The sequence below is a fragment of the Cupressus sempervirens genome, chromosome 11 (assembly GCF_028749045.1).
Source record: "Cupressus sempervirens isolate cs-2001-9-10 chromosome 11, ASM2874904v1, whole genome shotgun sequence".
NCBI lineage: Eukaryota > Viridiplantae > Streptophyta > Pinopsida > Cupressales > Cupressaceae > Cupressus > Cupressus sempervirens.
This window is the reverse complement of record NC_143128.1, coordinates 232,049,839-232,065,697: the sequence shown is the minus strand read 5'-3', so window position 1 is coordinate 232,065,697 and position 15,859 is coordinate 232,049,839. Positions and strand designations below refer to the sequence as shown.

Sequence of the window (15,859 nt, the reverse complement as noted above, 5' to 3'; positions counted from 1 at the left end):
GCCGCACCCTTCATCTTCACCTTAGGAAATTTTGAGGATAGAAACTTTAAAAATTAAAATCCTGCTAAATTTTGATGAAATTTAGTGATAACTTGTATTTTAAGATGTACAAGTTCATAATTTGAATTTCTACCATACATTAATAAGTGAAGCACGTATCTAGTGCTAAACTGAAGTGAAGATGATCAACCAAGTAATCCGATTAGGTTGATCTTCAATCATAATGAATAATGGCTGATGAGAAGCGCAGATTCAATGAAGCTGATTTGGCCATCTTCAATAAGACTTTTGATGATCATGAGTGCAATCTAGGAATCTCAAATGCCAAACATGTGTTCAACTTCTATTTTGAACTGTTAGGAACCTGTGTGTTCCTTCTGTTTATTTTGTTAGAGTAGAGTTGTTGGACGCATATGCTTTGTAAGTCGTCCCGTGAGTTTATTTTATTATCCCACATGCATAGGTAGTATTACTTTTCTAGATCGTACCCAGTATATAAGAATAGGTTGAGGCCCTTGATGGGTACGGACGAATTTATTGTATTGAGCTTGCTCAAAGGAGGTTACCCCCTCGAAGTGGCCTGCGATCAGTAGATTTATTCTGAGTTCTGCTATCACTTTGTATTCTGTTATTTCGAGCATTCTCACGATATTGCTATAAGGAGGTTCTTCTCATCTGGTATCAGAGCACTCTCTTGGGCTCGCTGGGTGGAAATTACATCAAATTTTTTCCTGTCGTGGCCTTCAGGTTCCTCTCACTTCTAATATCTCTTGTTATTGCAATAACTCTTTTCAGTTGTTCTGTCTGTGAGTGAATTTTTCTAAGTCGACTGTTCAGGAAAAAAAAAAAAAAAAAAAAAAAGAGTAAAATTTTTTCTGTTTTTTAGTCATAGCTTCCTTGTTTGCTTTCTGTTTCTGCTCATACTTCCGCAGAACGTCTGCAATATCATTTCGCATACTTCCTTCCTTGGCGACCCAACCCCAAATTTTACATATCAAAGCCCTAAATCCCTCATTTATCTAATTTTAGGGTTTGCCCTATCTTTTTCACCTCTCATCCAATCGCCACCAAACTGAGCCACAAGATTCAATTCCTCATTTTGCTCCCTTATCCCCCTTGGACTGTTCGCCTCATTTCGCCTCCCTACCCTTGAAACCCTCATTTTTCTTTTTCCCTTGTCCCCAGATAGTCTCCCACCACCCGTCGAACACCCATTTCCTATATGAGTTTTACCCAAATCCAAGTTTGCCGTAACTAAAAAAGTTTTTGTTTCTCATCTTCTACCCATTTCAAAAAAAAAAAAAAAAAAAAAAAAAAAAACCTTGTTTTATGGTTGTTACGCGTACAGGAGCAAAAATCATGGAAGAGGAAATTGCATCCCTCAAAACCAGACTTCAAGATCTGGATGACAAAATTCTGGGTCTTAACTTTCAGCAGTCAGCCATGAGCCGAAACCATTCAGGAGATACTGGGTCCTCTTCTGGCAATTTCCGTGGACCAAAGCTTGATTTTCCACGCTTCAATGGTTCTGATCCGACTGGATGGATCTATAGGGCAGAGCAGTATTTCAGCTTGCATAATACTTTGGATAACCACAAAGTCTCCCTTGCATCTTTTCATTTGGAACATGAAGCTCTTCAATGGTTCCGTTGGTACATCAAGGCTAATGTAGGCCCAACGTGGAGCGAATTGTGCACCCTCATTTTGGAGCGCTTTGGCCCTAGTTCCTTTGATGATTTCACAGGAGCACTCACTAAACTGCGTCAAACAGGCACTGTAAGAGAATACCAGACAGAGTTTGAAAAATTAGCTAATCACACAAAGGGCTTGTCTGATGAATTCTTCCGTAGTTGTTTTGTCAGTGGTCTGAAGGATGCACTTCGCTCAGAAGTCAAAATGTTTCGACCTACTACAATGATGGAAGCCCTTGGGTTGGCTAAGTTAGCGGAAGACAAGATTAGTGCTCTACAACGCTCCAGATCTAATTTTGTTCCATTCAGAAATACAGGTTCTCACAACCCTCCAGTCATACCAGCTCCCAGAACTACTCCGATCAAGCACTTGTCGGAAACAGAGATGCGAGTTAGGCGAGACAAAGGGCTTTGTTATAATTGTGATGAGAAATGGTCTCGGGGCCATAGATGTGTTCAGCAAAAGCTCTATCTCTTGGATGTGGATTCTCCACCGGAACTGGAAGACTATGTAGATGCTCAGGAAACAGTGGATGCTGAGGTTGAGCCTCACCAGCCTGAACCTCCTTCCCCAGAAGCTCCACCAGAGATATCTGTCCATGCTTTGGCAAGAGTCACTACTCCACAAACCATGCGGGTCCAGGGTTTCTTCAAGAAGATCCCTCTTACTATACTCATTGATTCTGGTAGCACTCATAACTTCATTGATCCACGAATAGCCAAACAGGCTGATTGCTTTATCCATCCCTGCTCTAGCTTTGAAGTCATGATTGCCAATGGGGGCACTTTACCTTGTAAAGGGAAATGTCGCAATGTGCGTCTCTCTATTGGAGATTATAACATGCGCTCTGACATGTTTGCCTTACCCTTAGGTGGCTGTGATGTGGTTTTGGGTGCCCAATGGTTACGCACTCTTGGCCCCATTCTCTGGGATTTTGCTGAACTTTGGATGCAGTTTTCAGCCGAGGGGCACCAACACACTTTGAAAGGCTTACAACCAGGGTCTCTCAGCATCATCAGTTCACACCGTATGGAAAAACTTCTTAAGAAGAATTCACATGGTGTCATCGCTCAGCTCCATTCCATTCAGATGCAGCCATCAGCAGTCTCTAGCACTCCTGCCGATCTCCAACACATTTTGGACAAGTATTCTGGTATATTTGCTGAACCTGTGGGATTACCTCCTTCTCGTCCAGAGGACCACCGTATTCAGCTCCTTCCTGGCAGTGTTCCGCCCAACATCAGGCCCTACCGCTACCCATTTCATCAGAAGACCGACATCGAGATACTTGTCCGTGACTTACTGAAGCAAGGTATTATTCGCCCTAGTACCAGTTCCTTTTCTTCTCCAGTTCTGCTTGTTCGCAAAAAAGATGGGTCATGGCGACTCTGCATTGATTTCCGAGCACTTAATCATCTCACTATAAAGGACAAGTTTCCCATTCCAGTTGTTGATGAACTTCTTGATGAACTTCATGGGGCTCATTTTTTCTCCAAGTTAGATCTTCGTTCTGGGTATCATCAAATTCGGGTTAATGAGGAGGATATACCTAAAACTGCCTTCCGCACACATGATGGTCACTATGAATTTTTAGTCATGCCCTTTGGCCTCACGAATGCTCCTTCAACATTTCAGGCAGTGATGAATAACATATTTCGACCATACCTCCGGAAATTCATTCTGGTCTTCTTTGATGATATCCTCATATATAGCAAAACTTGGGCTGAGCATCTCCATCATCTGGAGCTTGTCTTGCAACTTCTCTCTGATCATCAACTCTGTGCAAAACTATCTAAATGTGTGTTTGGCCAGGAGGAAGTGGAGTATCTCGGGCATATTGTTGCACACCATGGAGTGCGGGTGGATCCTACAAAAATAGATGCCATGAAAACTTGGCCGCATCCTAAAACTCTCAAGAGCCTTCGGGGTTTTTTTGGGGTTGACTGGCTACTACCGCAAGTTTGTCAAAGATTACGGGAAAATTGCAGCACCATTGACAGCTCTGTTAAAAAAGGATGCCTTCTCCTGGACCCCTGTTGCTGAGACTGCATTTGAACAACTGAAACAGGCTATGTGCAGTACACCTGTTCTAGCGATGCCAGATTTTTCCAAACCCTTCACTATTGAGAGTGATGCTTGCGGCAATGGATTGGGTGCTGTTCTCCTGCAAGATGACCATCCTATTGCGTTCACTAGCAAAGCCCTCTCTGGTAAGAATCTAGCCCTCTCTACTTATGAAAAAGAAATGATGGCTATTTTGCATGCTGTACAGAAGTGGCGGCCATACCTCTTAGGGAGTCATTTTTGCATCAGAACCGATCACCAAAGTCTGAAATACTTCCTGGAACAACGGGTATCCTCTCCTACACAACAGAAATGGGTCAGCAAACTCATGGGGTATGATTATAAGATCACCTACAAGAAGGGTAAGGAGAATATTGTGGCAGATGCTCTTTCTCGCACATTTGATAATCAAGCTTCCCTTTCCGCTATTTCTAAGCCCATTCCCACTTGGTTAGCGTCTGTTCAGCAGGGCTATGACAGTGACTCTTCTTTATCTCAAATCATTCACCAGCTAGCCAATAATCCTTCTGCTATACCACATTACTCTTGGGATGGTGCTTCTCTTCGATACAAGGGTCGGCTAGTGCTTCCTCAGAACCCAGCTCTACATCAGGCTATTTTTTATGAACTCCATGCTTCTCCTTCAGCAGGGCACTCAGGCTTCCTCAAAACTTATGAGCGAGCAAGGAGAAACTTCTTTTGGAAAGGAATGAAACAGACGATTCAACAGATGGTGGCTGAATGTGATACTTGCCAACGCCACAAGGGTGAAACGACCCTCCTTCCTGGCTTGCTCGAACCATTGCCCATCCCTACACGGATTTGGACTGATATTTCTATGGATTTCATTGAAGGGCTTCCTAAATCCGGTGGCAAGACAGTGATCTTGGTTGTGGTTGATCGTCTCTCGAAATATAGTCATTTTTGTGCCCTCAGCCACCCCTATACTGCCTCCTCTGTTGCACAAATCTTCATGGACCAGATATTTCGTCTTCATGGACTCCCTTCTTCCATTGTCTCTGATCGTGATGCAACTTTTACCAGTCATTTTTGGACTGAACTGTTTCAGAAAACTGGCACCAAACTGAAGATGAGTTCGGGCTATCACCCACAAACTGATGGTCAAACGGAAATTGTCAATAAATGCTTGGAAACTTATCTTCGTTGCTTCACTTCCGAACAGCAACATCAGTGGGCCAAGTGGCTCCCTTTAGCTGAATGGTGGTACAATACCTCTTACCACACTGCCTCTAAAATGACTCCATATGAAGCAGTCTATGGTCAGGCACCTCCAGTGCTCCTTCCCTACACTCCCAACAGCTCACCAGTCCAGGCAGTTGACATAGTTCTCCGCAGCAGGGATCAGATTCTTCGTACCTTACAGGATAATCTTCACATGGCCCGTAATCGGATGAAACAGCAAGCAGATCAACACCGTTCTGAGCGCTCATTTCAAGTTGGGGATATGGTTTTTCTTCGTCTACAGCCATACAAACAATCCTCCCTAAAGCTGAAAGGGCGTCATAAGCTGGCCCCAAAATTTTATGGGCCTTATCAGGTTCTGCAGAAGATTGGTTCAGTTGCTTATAAACTGGAACTTCCTCCTTCTTCCCGCATTCATCCAGTTTTTCATGTTTCTTGTCTAAAGAAAGTTCTGGGTACCACTGTCAAAGCACAAACTACTCTCCCTGAAATGGATACGGAAGGATCCATTATCCTGGAGCCGGTGGCAATCATTGACCAGCGCACTCGCCAGCTTCGCTCTCGCTCCATCTCTGAGGTCTTGATTCAGTGGCATGGCATGCAACCAGAGGATGCTACCTGGGAACCCCTTCTTCAGATTCAACAACAATTTCCACACCTTAAGCTTTGAGGACAAAGCTTTTTTCTAAGGGAGAGGGGATGTTAGGAACCTGTGTGTTCCTTCTGTTTATTTTGTTAGAGTAGAGTTGTTGGACGCATATGCTTTGTAAGTCGTCCCGTGAGTTTATTTTATTATCCCACATGCATAGGTAGTATTACTTTTCTAGATCGTACCCAGTATATAAGAATAGGTTGAGGCCCTTGATGGGTACGGACGAATTTATTGTATTGAGCTTGCTCAAAGGAGGTTACCCCCTCGAAGTGGCCTGCGATCAGTAGATTTATTCTGAGTTCTGCTATCACTTTGTATTCTGTTATTTCGAGCATTCTCACGATATTGCTATAAGGAGGTTCTTCTCATGAACTCTAAGACTTTTGTTGTAATGGGTACTGGTACCCCATAAATTGATAATTTGGGAGTAAATAGCAATATCAATTTTTTATATATGTTTATGATTGAACTTTGAAGTTAGTTTCTATTTATATGCACTTTATTTGCTAAAAAGTAGCAATAATATTTTTTTGCTCCATATTTGTATTAGTATTTTCAAGTTCTTGATTGGCCAAGATTTTCACAGGCTTTTCCTATTTTAGACCCAAGTAACCAAATTCCATTAGAATTTGACTTTGCTATTGCAAGGTCACTTAAATAGAATGTAACAGTTCCCAAGACAATCTATTGGCTCAAAGTTCAAAGGAAAAGGTGCAGAATATGTTTCCTATGTTGAGTAACATGGATCATTTTCTGCAAATGTAACAACACTGCCATTGTTATTGGTGTGTTCCAAATACAGATTTGAAGACTTATAAATATGAGAGGAGACAATTTCTAATAATATATTAACAAAAATATAAATAAACATAAATATATATATATGGTTATTTATGTTTATTTATATTTTTGTTAATATATTATTAAAAATATGTGTGTGTGTGTGTGTGTGTGTGAATATTTGTCTAAATGATGATCTACCATCAACAATGTATCTCATGATCGAATCAATCCGACTGAAGCTACAAACTCAACACTCCCTCTTAGCTAGGGAGGATTGTTACAAAACACATTATGCTGTCAAACATATGATATCTCCTTGAATGGCATATCAACGTATATCCATGAACTTTGATGTTATCTTTCAATATAATCCGAAGTATGATTCAACAAGAATTATCAATGATATGATATTCATCATACTTATATTCTTTTTGTATGTGCACTGGCATCAAATCCTTGATGCCTCCCAAAAGAATATTTTATATCTTAGAAGCATGTGTGTTATCTGATCTCCAGCACTCCGAAACAATTGAATGTAGTCTATTAGATAACAGAACAACAAATATAGTATCATTAGTATCATCAATCGATGCTTGATACGTGAGAGGAACTATCATAGTATATGTATTAATATATACAGTATGAATAGGGCATGATCATAAAGTATTGAATAGCATGAGATATCAGTACATGAAGTAAATCAAATATATACATATATATATGTATATGTATTTACATATGCATGTATATACATATACATATGTATACGTATGTTCCATACATTGATATCAGATCCAACCGAAGCTATTACTTTAACACTCCCTCTTAGTGAGGGAGGATATGATCAATTCCTTAGTCTCAATAATCTCATATTTGAGTTTGCATCAAAAATGCGTATACACAATTATATCCCTTTAAGAATATATACTATCCAATTTTCGGCACATTCCGAGACACGAACAAAGTCGATCAGATAATCGGTCTTGATCTCATGATTTCTAGCTCAATCTAGGACTATCATGACTTACTTATTGTCATGACTCCTGGCACAGTCTGAGACATCAAGTTAATGTAGTCTATCATGACGATGGATCAAGAATACAACACAACCACCACAGTATCATGATATATATATATATATATATATATATATATATATATATATATATATATATATATATATATATATATATATCAGTGGAAGATTGTCACCTTTCATGACATAATCCACATATGCAATATAGTAACCACCATAAACCAAGTTAGAGAGTGGAACAAGGCCTTTCACCTCAACTTCTCTCTCACAAAGTAGAATGCATTACAAGGAATTTCACTTAGAACTTCTCCCTCGTAGAGAAAATATCATTCACAAGGGATCACACCTCAAAATTTTCCCTCTAAACAACAAACTTGGAAAGTTAGGTCCTCTAGTTACTCCCTTAGAAGCTCTCTTCGCCCAAGGATGCCTATCAGACTCCCTTTGAATCTGATATCAATCTTCCGACTTTCTGGTGATAAATCATTATTTTCTCATGATGTACACAATGGTAAGCCCATCAAGGTCACACACATGTATTTTTAGACTCCCTCTAAGTATCAATCTTTTGAGCTCGTGCGTTGCCTTTGAAAAAATACCAAACTCCCTCTTAATATAGAAGGATACTCATAATCTCAATCATCAAGGACATTTGCTTCAAGAGCCTCACTTTATCCATCTTGATCATCAGCTTCTTTGAGGCTATTGTCTTAACATTGAGTTAGCACAATTTCAGTAGCATGTGTACCAGCCTTCTTTTCTTGCAAGAACATCCTCAGACATAAAGGAAAACATCAAGGCAAATAACTCTTCTAGTATGTATAGACGTACAAATATGAGAGCGACTACAAAGAGTAGATAATGTAATACTCAAGGATAAGAGTAGGTATCTATCCATAGGGGTCATGAAACATCTCCTTTCTAAAGATGGTTCAAGTGGGAATGAATCATTCGTTATTATTTCCCCCACAATGTGATATCAGGGATAAGGGATATCAGTTGAAGTTCACAAAGATGACTTGTATTATCAAAGATAAGAATGGCACATTGATTGGTATTAGTACAAGAGCAAGGGGTAATGTATTTTAGTTGAATCCTATTGAAATGACATGTTTAGTTGCTAAGGTGGATGACAAATAGTTATGGCATAAGAGATTTTGTCATAAACTTTGATAACATTGTGAAGGCTAGTACTACATTTGCAGTTAGAGACTTGCCTAAGATTATGAAACCTACTAACTTGATGTGCATAGAATGTGCAATAGCAAAACAGAAGAAAAGTTCTTTTCCAAGCGAGAAGTTTACTACTTTAATGAAGCTGGAGATTGTGCACACAAATTTGAGTGGTCCTACAAACACTAGAGCATTCTATAGTGATAAATATCTTATGATTCTTGTTGATGATTTCACTAGAATGATGTGGGTTGCATTTCTTAGAGAAAAATATGAAGCTTATAAGAAATTCAAGATATTTAAGAGTAGAGTTGAGAATGACTCTGGTTTGAAGATTAAATGCTTGAGATCTGATAGAGGAGAATTTATTTCAAATGAGTTCAACAATTTTTCTGAAGACAATGGTATAAAGAGACAACTTTTAGCCCCTAAGACACTTAAGCAGAATGTGATAACAAAAAGGACAAAAAGATCAATTACTTAAGCAGCAAGAGAAATAATGTTGGAAAACAATGTATCACATATCTTTTGGAGAGAAGCAGTGAATACAACAGTATATACTATGAATAGAGTGCAGAACAGACAAGGCACTGATAAGACCCCCTATAAACTTTGGTTTGGACATGCACCTACTGTGAAGTAATTTATAAATTTTGGTAGTAAATGCTATATTAAGAGAGATGATGAAATTGGAAAGTTTGATTCTAGAAGTGATGGAGTGTTCCTTGGATATTTGTTGAAAAGCAAAGCATATAGATGTTTTAATCAAAGATCAAAGACAATTGTTGAAAAAACCTAATGTGAGAGTTGATGAAAAGTTTAGAATTCAAGAAAGGATACTTGCTTATAACTCTGATGAGGAAACCAATTCAAGAATTAACAGGTAGAATGTTGAGCAAAAATTATTTTACGAAACTAACACTAATTTGCAGACTGAATCAAGAGAAGAACAGAGAGAAGAACATATATTAAAACTTAGAGCAGAAGTCAAAATTGACCAAGTGACACCTAACTGAAATGTGGCAAAGAGCCACCCTACTGATTAGACCATTGCGAGTAAGGACAAGGAGTTCTGACAAAGGACAAGGTACATGAAGAATTGTGTTTAATTTTTGAAGTCGAACCTAAGAATGTTGATGAAGCTTGTATAGATGATTATTGGATAAAAGCTATGAAAGAAAAATTAGATCAGATTGAAAAGAACAAGACTTGGGAATTGGTTCCTAGAACTAAAGATAAAATTGTTATTGGAACTAAATGGGTATTTAGAAACAAGATGAATGAATAAGGTGAAGTTGTGAGAAACAAAGCAAGATTGGTATGTAAAGATTATTCACAGCAAGGAGGAATTGATTTTGACGAAACATTTGCACTTGTTGCTAGACTAGAGGCAGCAAGAATTTGTTTGCAATATACAACTAACAAGAACTTTAAAGTTTATCAAATGGATGTTAGATCAGCTTTTCTAAATGGAGAACTATAAGAAGAGGTATGCATTGAACACCCTGATGGTATTCCTTTGACAGATACAAATAATATCTGTAAAGTTTCTTACCAGATTTCAAATTCGAGGCTGACTGATGCACAACTTTTGACTGCAGCTATGAAAACTAATGTCAAAGAATAGATTTGCTCCAAAATTTGTATATGTTAGTACAGAAATAACAGAGATAATAAAGCGTTTTTGAACTTGAAATGTAAATTGATCCTTTGATGTGCTCGCATTAATTGATTTTGATGCCTTGTTATGCCAAGCGAATCAAGTATACATATCACATGGAGAGGTGTGAGGATGAATGGGCATGTATCCAAATTGAGACATGAACATTCACCATCACACCAGTTTGGTGTTGGTTAATCATGCCTGATTTGTTATTGACTTAGCAAAAGTCTTAATCATGTATTATCAATCACTATGAACTGCAGCCCGATATAATATAGATCGATAGTAGCTTAAATCAAAGGAAACAGAATAAGTTTCGACCATGTCTAAAATGAAATCTCAGACAATATATATATGATCATCGGTTTCAACTGTGCAGTCTTATATACTGCTATTATATATATGCATATATATATATAACAGTATGTGCATCATAATGGTATACATATACATATACATACATACATACATACATATATATATATGTCGATCACAGTTATTGTCATACCAAAGCTACATGTTTTAACAATATGGTTTGCAGATTAAAAAAGGCATTATATGGATTGAAACAACAACCTACAGCATGGTATGCAAGATTGGATAAACACTTGAATAATTTGAGATTTGTGAAAGACAATGCTGATAGTAATTTGTATCTAAGAAAGAATGATAAAGGCTTACTAATTGTTGTAGTATTTGAGGATGACATTATTTTTAAAGATAATGATGAAGCGAGGCATTTTCAAAGGAGATGAAGAAAGAATTTTAGATGAGTATGACTGGAGAGATGAAATACTTCTTGGGATTGCAAATTGTACAGAATAGAGATGGCATTTTTATATCACAAACAAAGTATCTTAAAGACTTTCTAGAAAGATTTGGATTGGAAAATTGTAAACTTGATGGAACACCTATGGTAACTGAATGTAAATTATCTAGCAAAGATAAATCCCCTACTATTGAACAAAAAAAGTATAGATCTATGATTAACAGATTGCACTATTTAACACACACTAGACCTGATATAACTAATGTAGTTGCAATCGTGGCAAGGTTTCAAGTAGATCCTAAAGAGACAAATTATGCAGCAATAAAAAGAATCTTCAGATATTTGAAAGGCACACCTCATTATAGATTATGATATAACAAATCACATGATTTCACTTTATGTGCATACACTGATGCTGATTGGGAAAGAAGTGCGGATGATAGAAAAAGCACCAGTGGTGGAGCATTCTTCTAGGAGGGGAGATTGGTTTCTTGGCTAAGCAAGAAACAAGATTGCATTTCACAAAGCACAGCAGAAGCAAAGTATGTAGCAGCAGCAAACAATTGTAATCAGATCATTTGGATGAAGCAAATGTTAAAAGACATTGGGATAGAGTTTACTGAGCCTGCTATCATACATTGTGATAACACAAGTATTGTAAGTATGTCAAAGAATCCAATTTTACATTCAAAGACAAAGCATATATCTATTAAGTATCACTTTTTAAGAAAGAAAACTGCAGAATTGGAATATGTTAGCACAACGGAGTAGATAGTAGATATATTGACGAAACCTTTGCCTAAGGACACATTTGAGTATTTGAGAGGTATGCTTGGGGTTATGTCCCAGCTTTCTTTTGAATAGTTGATGCAAAAATTGCATCAATCCAACTGGTAATAGAGTACTATTTCTTTATCTGGAGTGGATGCTTGATGCTTCTCCTATGGGGGGGGGGAGCTAAGTCATTGAGGACTCATGGTATTGGTATTCAATAGTGTCTATGGACACTGGAGCTTGGAACAAATAGTTTTGGAAATAATTGAACTTGGAAAGTTGACATAATGATACCTTTTTCATTGATGTCAATGGGAGAGAGATATGTACATGAAAAACATTATACTTGATACATTCTTTGGGAAAGATGTTGTTTAGGGAGAGATGAAGAATCTTTGGGGAAAGATGTGTATTTGGAAGAGAGACTATTGATTGATGAAGATGATTTGTTGATTAATGAAGAGGATTTATGAAAGATGTTGATGTATGGCGGAGATTAACACCTTCCTTATGCATGTTGGTTACCTAATGACAGATGACATTCATGAGCAACATGAATGGGGAAGAAAAGGCAAATGAGGAAGAAGTATATTTGGTATTCTTGGAACTTAGATGTTTTTCAGCTATATTGCCATCAATGCCAAAGGGGGAGGTTGTTAGCATGAATGTTGATGATATTCCTGTGGCGTCCAGTATATTAGCATTGTTGGAGACATGAGTGAGGGCTTGTGTGTTGCATTTATGACTATGTTTGTCATCGATGTCAACATATTGGGTATTCTGTGAAGACTGACAGAGTTACAAAGGAAGAAGCATTTGGCGCAATTCGAGGATTGAAGATCAGCTTATGTGCACTTGAGGTTATGTTCTATAGTATGTCTAGATGCTACAGTGAAGAGTGCATATAGATACATGAAGACTAGACACAGTTATGAAGATTTTAGTCAAGGCTGCTTTCAGACAGCATTTCTAGAAAGCAGGTATTGATGTTTTGATTCTATATCCTTATATGGATGGAATTAGCTTAAGCGGACTGAGACAGAGCTTGAAGACATCTTAGAGATGCCTTGTCTCAGAAGGCATAATCTAAAGAGTTATGAACACTGTGAGCCGACGGTTTGGTTGTAATCTTGAATAAAGTGTAAAATTATATTATCACGTGTATTGTAATATCCTAATATGGTCCTATATTATTATTGTAAGTTGGGAAAGCCTTGAGGCCGACTCGATAACTAGTTTTAGGACTTGATGTAAAGGAGAGGTTGTTTCCTTGGTTGGAATCATTAGTAAGATCATATGCATTGTAATGTTTGGTTGAGCGAACTTAATATGCAAATTTTGTGAAGATCAGAGCAGAGTTTTGTGCGGTTGAGGCACAATGATCTTACAAGGAATTGTATTTGGCAAGACAAGTTGCTGGTTGGACAGTTGTTTCACATTGTATTATTCGGAAGGAACAGTATTGAGGCTATTTGGACAATAGGTCCAGTGGTCTCCCTTTCAACTCCTAACAGAGTTGGAACAACTCTTAATACAATTGGAATCTCCTAACAAGGATTCAAAGTCTCCTAAAAGGGACTCATATGTACTGATGGTATTTCATTGACTCTTAACTAGGTCTATTCTCTAACAAGGAACTTTTATATTAGTACATCATTTTGTGGGTACCATCCCCACCGAGTTTTTCCCTCTGATCAAGTGTCCCCCTAGTTAACATATCTGGTGTTATTGTGCATCCCCTAGTTAACATATCTGGTGTTATTGTGCATGGTTATCTTTCTATGGTTGTTGCATATACTTTTATACATGTTTCAAAATTAATAAAGATATTTAGAGTTGTTTCAAGTGCATAACTGATTCACCCTCCCCCCCCCCCCCCCCAGTTATCTTGGCGCACTTTACTTTCTAACACTTCTTCCTTGTTTGCACTTATATTTCAAAATAAACAAATCCCTTACTTTGGAGCTAAATGAGAATCATCCTTCATCAAGAATCCGTTTACACTCGATGCATGAAATCTCTTTACATTCGTCCCTTCCTTGACCTCTTAGAAGTTGTGACCTCTTTGGCTTAAACTAGGTTTTACTTAAGACATGCCTCCTTGGAGTTAAAAGTGCTTTATCCTTGTTCTTCATTTCCTTAAGATGTTAATATTCCAACTACTTCCTTGTTCTTCATTTATCGCCTCTTTATTGCAAATATTCCAACTACTTCAAACATTTCAGCTATAGTACACTAGCAAAATGCAATTTGCAAGGGTCAAATTACCCTCCTTTGTCCATTTTTGGTGGTCTTTTTAGGCTACAATGCCCTTGGACTATCCTATTTTGGTGGATTTCCTTGGATACAATGTTTTCCTTAGAGTTATCCTCTCATTACATTATCATGCCCTATGCATCATTCACTGGATCCATGGATTTATCCTCCTTTTTTAGATTCCTTCGGAGACTGCTTTCCTTAGGACCGATCAGCTAACTTGGATCCCTTAATAAAGACAAAGCTTTCCTTAAGGAATCGTCCTCTTTTAGTAAATTTCCTAGTGGACTATGCTTCACTTGGTTATCTTTTTTTCGATGAGTTGACTAAGATCTTGTAGCTTGCTAAACTATCCATTCCATCTTTTGCAATTGTTCCTTTTCTTTGCATGATCCATAGTAAGGCAAAACCTTACTAGAGTAGTTGGTAATCTCTCTCTCGCTCTAAATTGTTGCCTCTTTTATCTTAATTTTGGATTTGATGAAGGCCTAAGTCACTTGAGGGCTTAGTGTATCTTTATCTCCTTAACCTTTACAAGATTTCTTCAATGCGTTGATCTACTTTATCATAACCATGAGGTTGTCTCATACCCACTAAAGTGAGGGCTAAACATACCGTCCTATAAAGTTAACACCTGTAGTTAGATCCTTCCTTAGTCCTCATTTCGACGATCTCAAGATTTCATGTTATGCTTAATCCAAGAACCCATCTCCATTTCTAGCATCTTTTTCTAGCAACAACCCATTCAAAGTTTAGCTTATTTTCTCGGGTGTAGAATGCCTTGGGAGATGTATACCCAAGTACAAAATGCCCTAAGCATCATGTACCCCAAGATTTGGGCCCAAATTTAAATGGGTGGCCAGAAACAATGTTTTAGTGAGGAATTAGAACTCGTGTTGGCCTCCTTCGGTTTTTGAATCCCAAAATGTATTGAGAGGTATATAAGTGGCCTGCATGTCCTCATTTTGGTAGCCATGGTCAAGATTTCAAGTGCTCTCTTACAATTTTGCACCAAGCACTCAAGATAAAGTTTCAAGCATCCTAGGTATTTTTTAAGGCAATCTGCTCCATTGAAGCAAGCTTCTCTCCATGGATGCCAAGCAAAGGAGTTCTCAATCAAGCAAGATCTCTTGACCATCTACATGCAAACTCCCTTCCAAGCAAGTGTTCATCAAGCATAACAATATTGAAGACTATGAGGAGCATTCGAAGATCTATGCATTTGTCAAGACATCCTTGATGGTTAAACAACTACAACAAAAATCTTCATAAATATGTGTGATCTCAATATTTGTGTCAAAGCTAATGGGACTTAGCTCGGAAAGAATAAGATCCAACAGACTATCCATAAAAGTTTCAGGCAAAAGTACAATGTATACTATACGAAGACTCAAGCAATCTATACTTACGTACAAAATGCCCAAGGCAATCTATACCCTAAAATTCAATGCAAAATTGAAAGGTACTATCTTTCGCTTACTATTTCAAGTCACCACAAGTTCTTACATATTTTATGTTAATCTGTGTTGCCTAAAACTTGTTATAATTGCTTATTTAGCCTTCTATTTTGCAACAAATCCAATTCATCCTAATCATTATTACAAAGGATCATTGCACTCACTCAGTGCTCACATTCGACTTGAACCTACTAGGTCATCTTCCTTTTGATTGTGCAAAATAAAAAGGAGGACTGCATCTCTCTCTCACACAATCTTCATTTTCCTTATCGTACACTAAGAAACAAATATCATCATGTGACCACTGAAAGATTTTTCAACTTGCAAACCAGTGTTA

The 15,859-nt window shown here is 37.9% G+C and overlaps 1 protein-coding gene across 4 annotated transcripts in view; it reads right to left on the bottom strand.

Moving 5' to 3' along the window:
* The window catches only part of LOC149529005 (S3 self-incompatibility locus-linked pollen protein), a 218,960-nt gene that overhangs the window by 195,850 nt on the left and 7,251 nt on the right, over window positions 1-15,859 (bottom strand). The gene's annotated exons all lie outside the window — the stretch shown is intronic.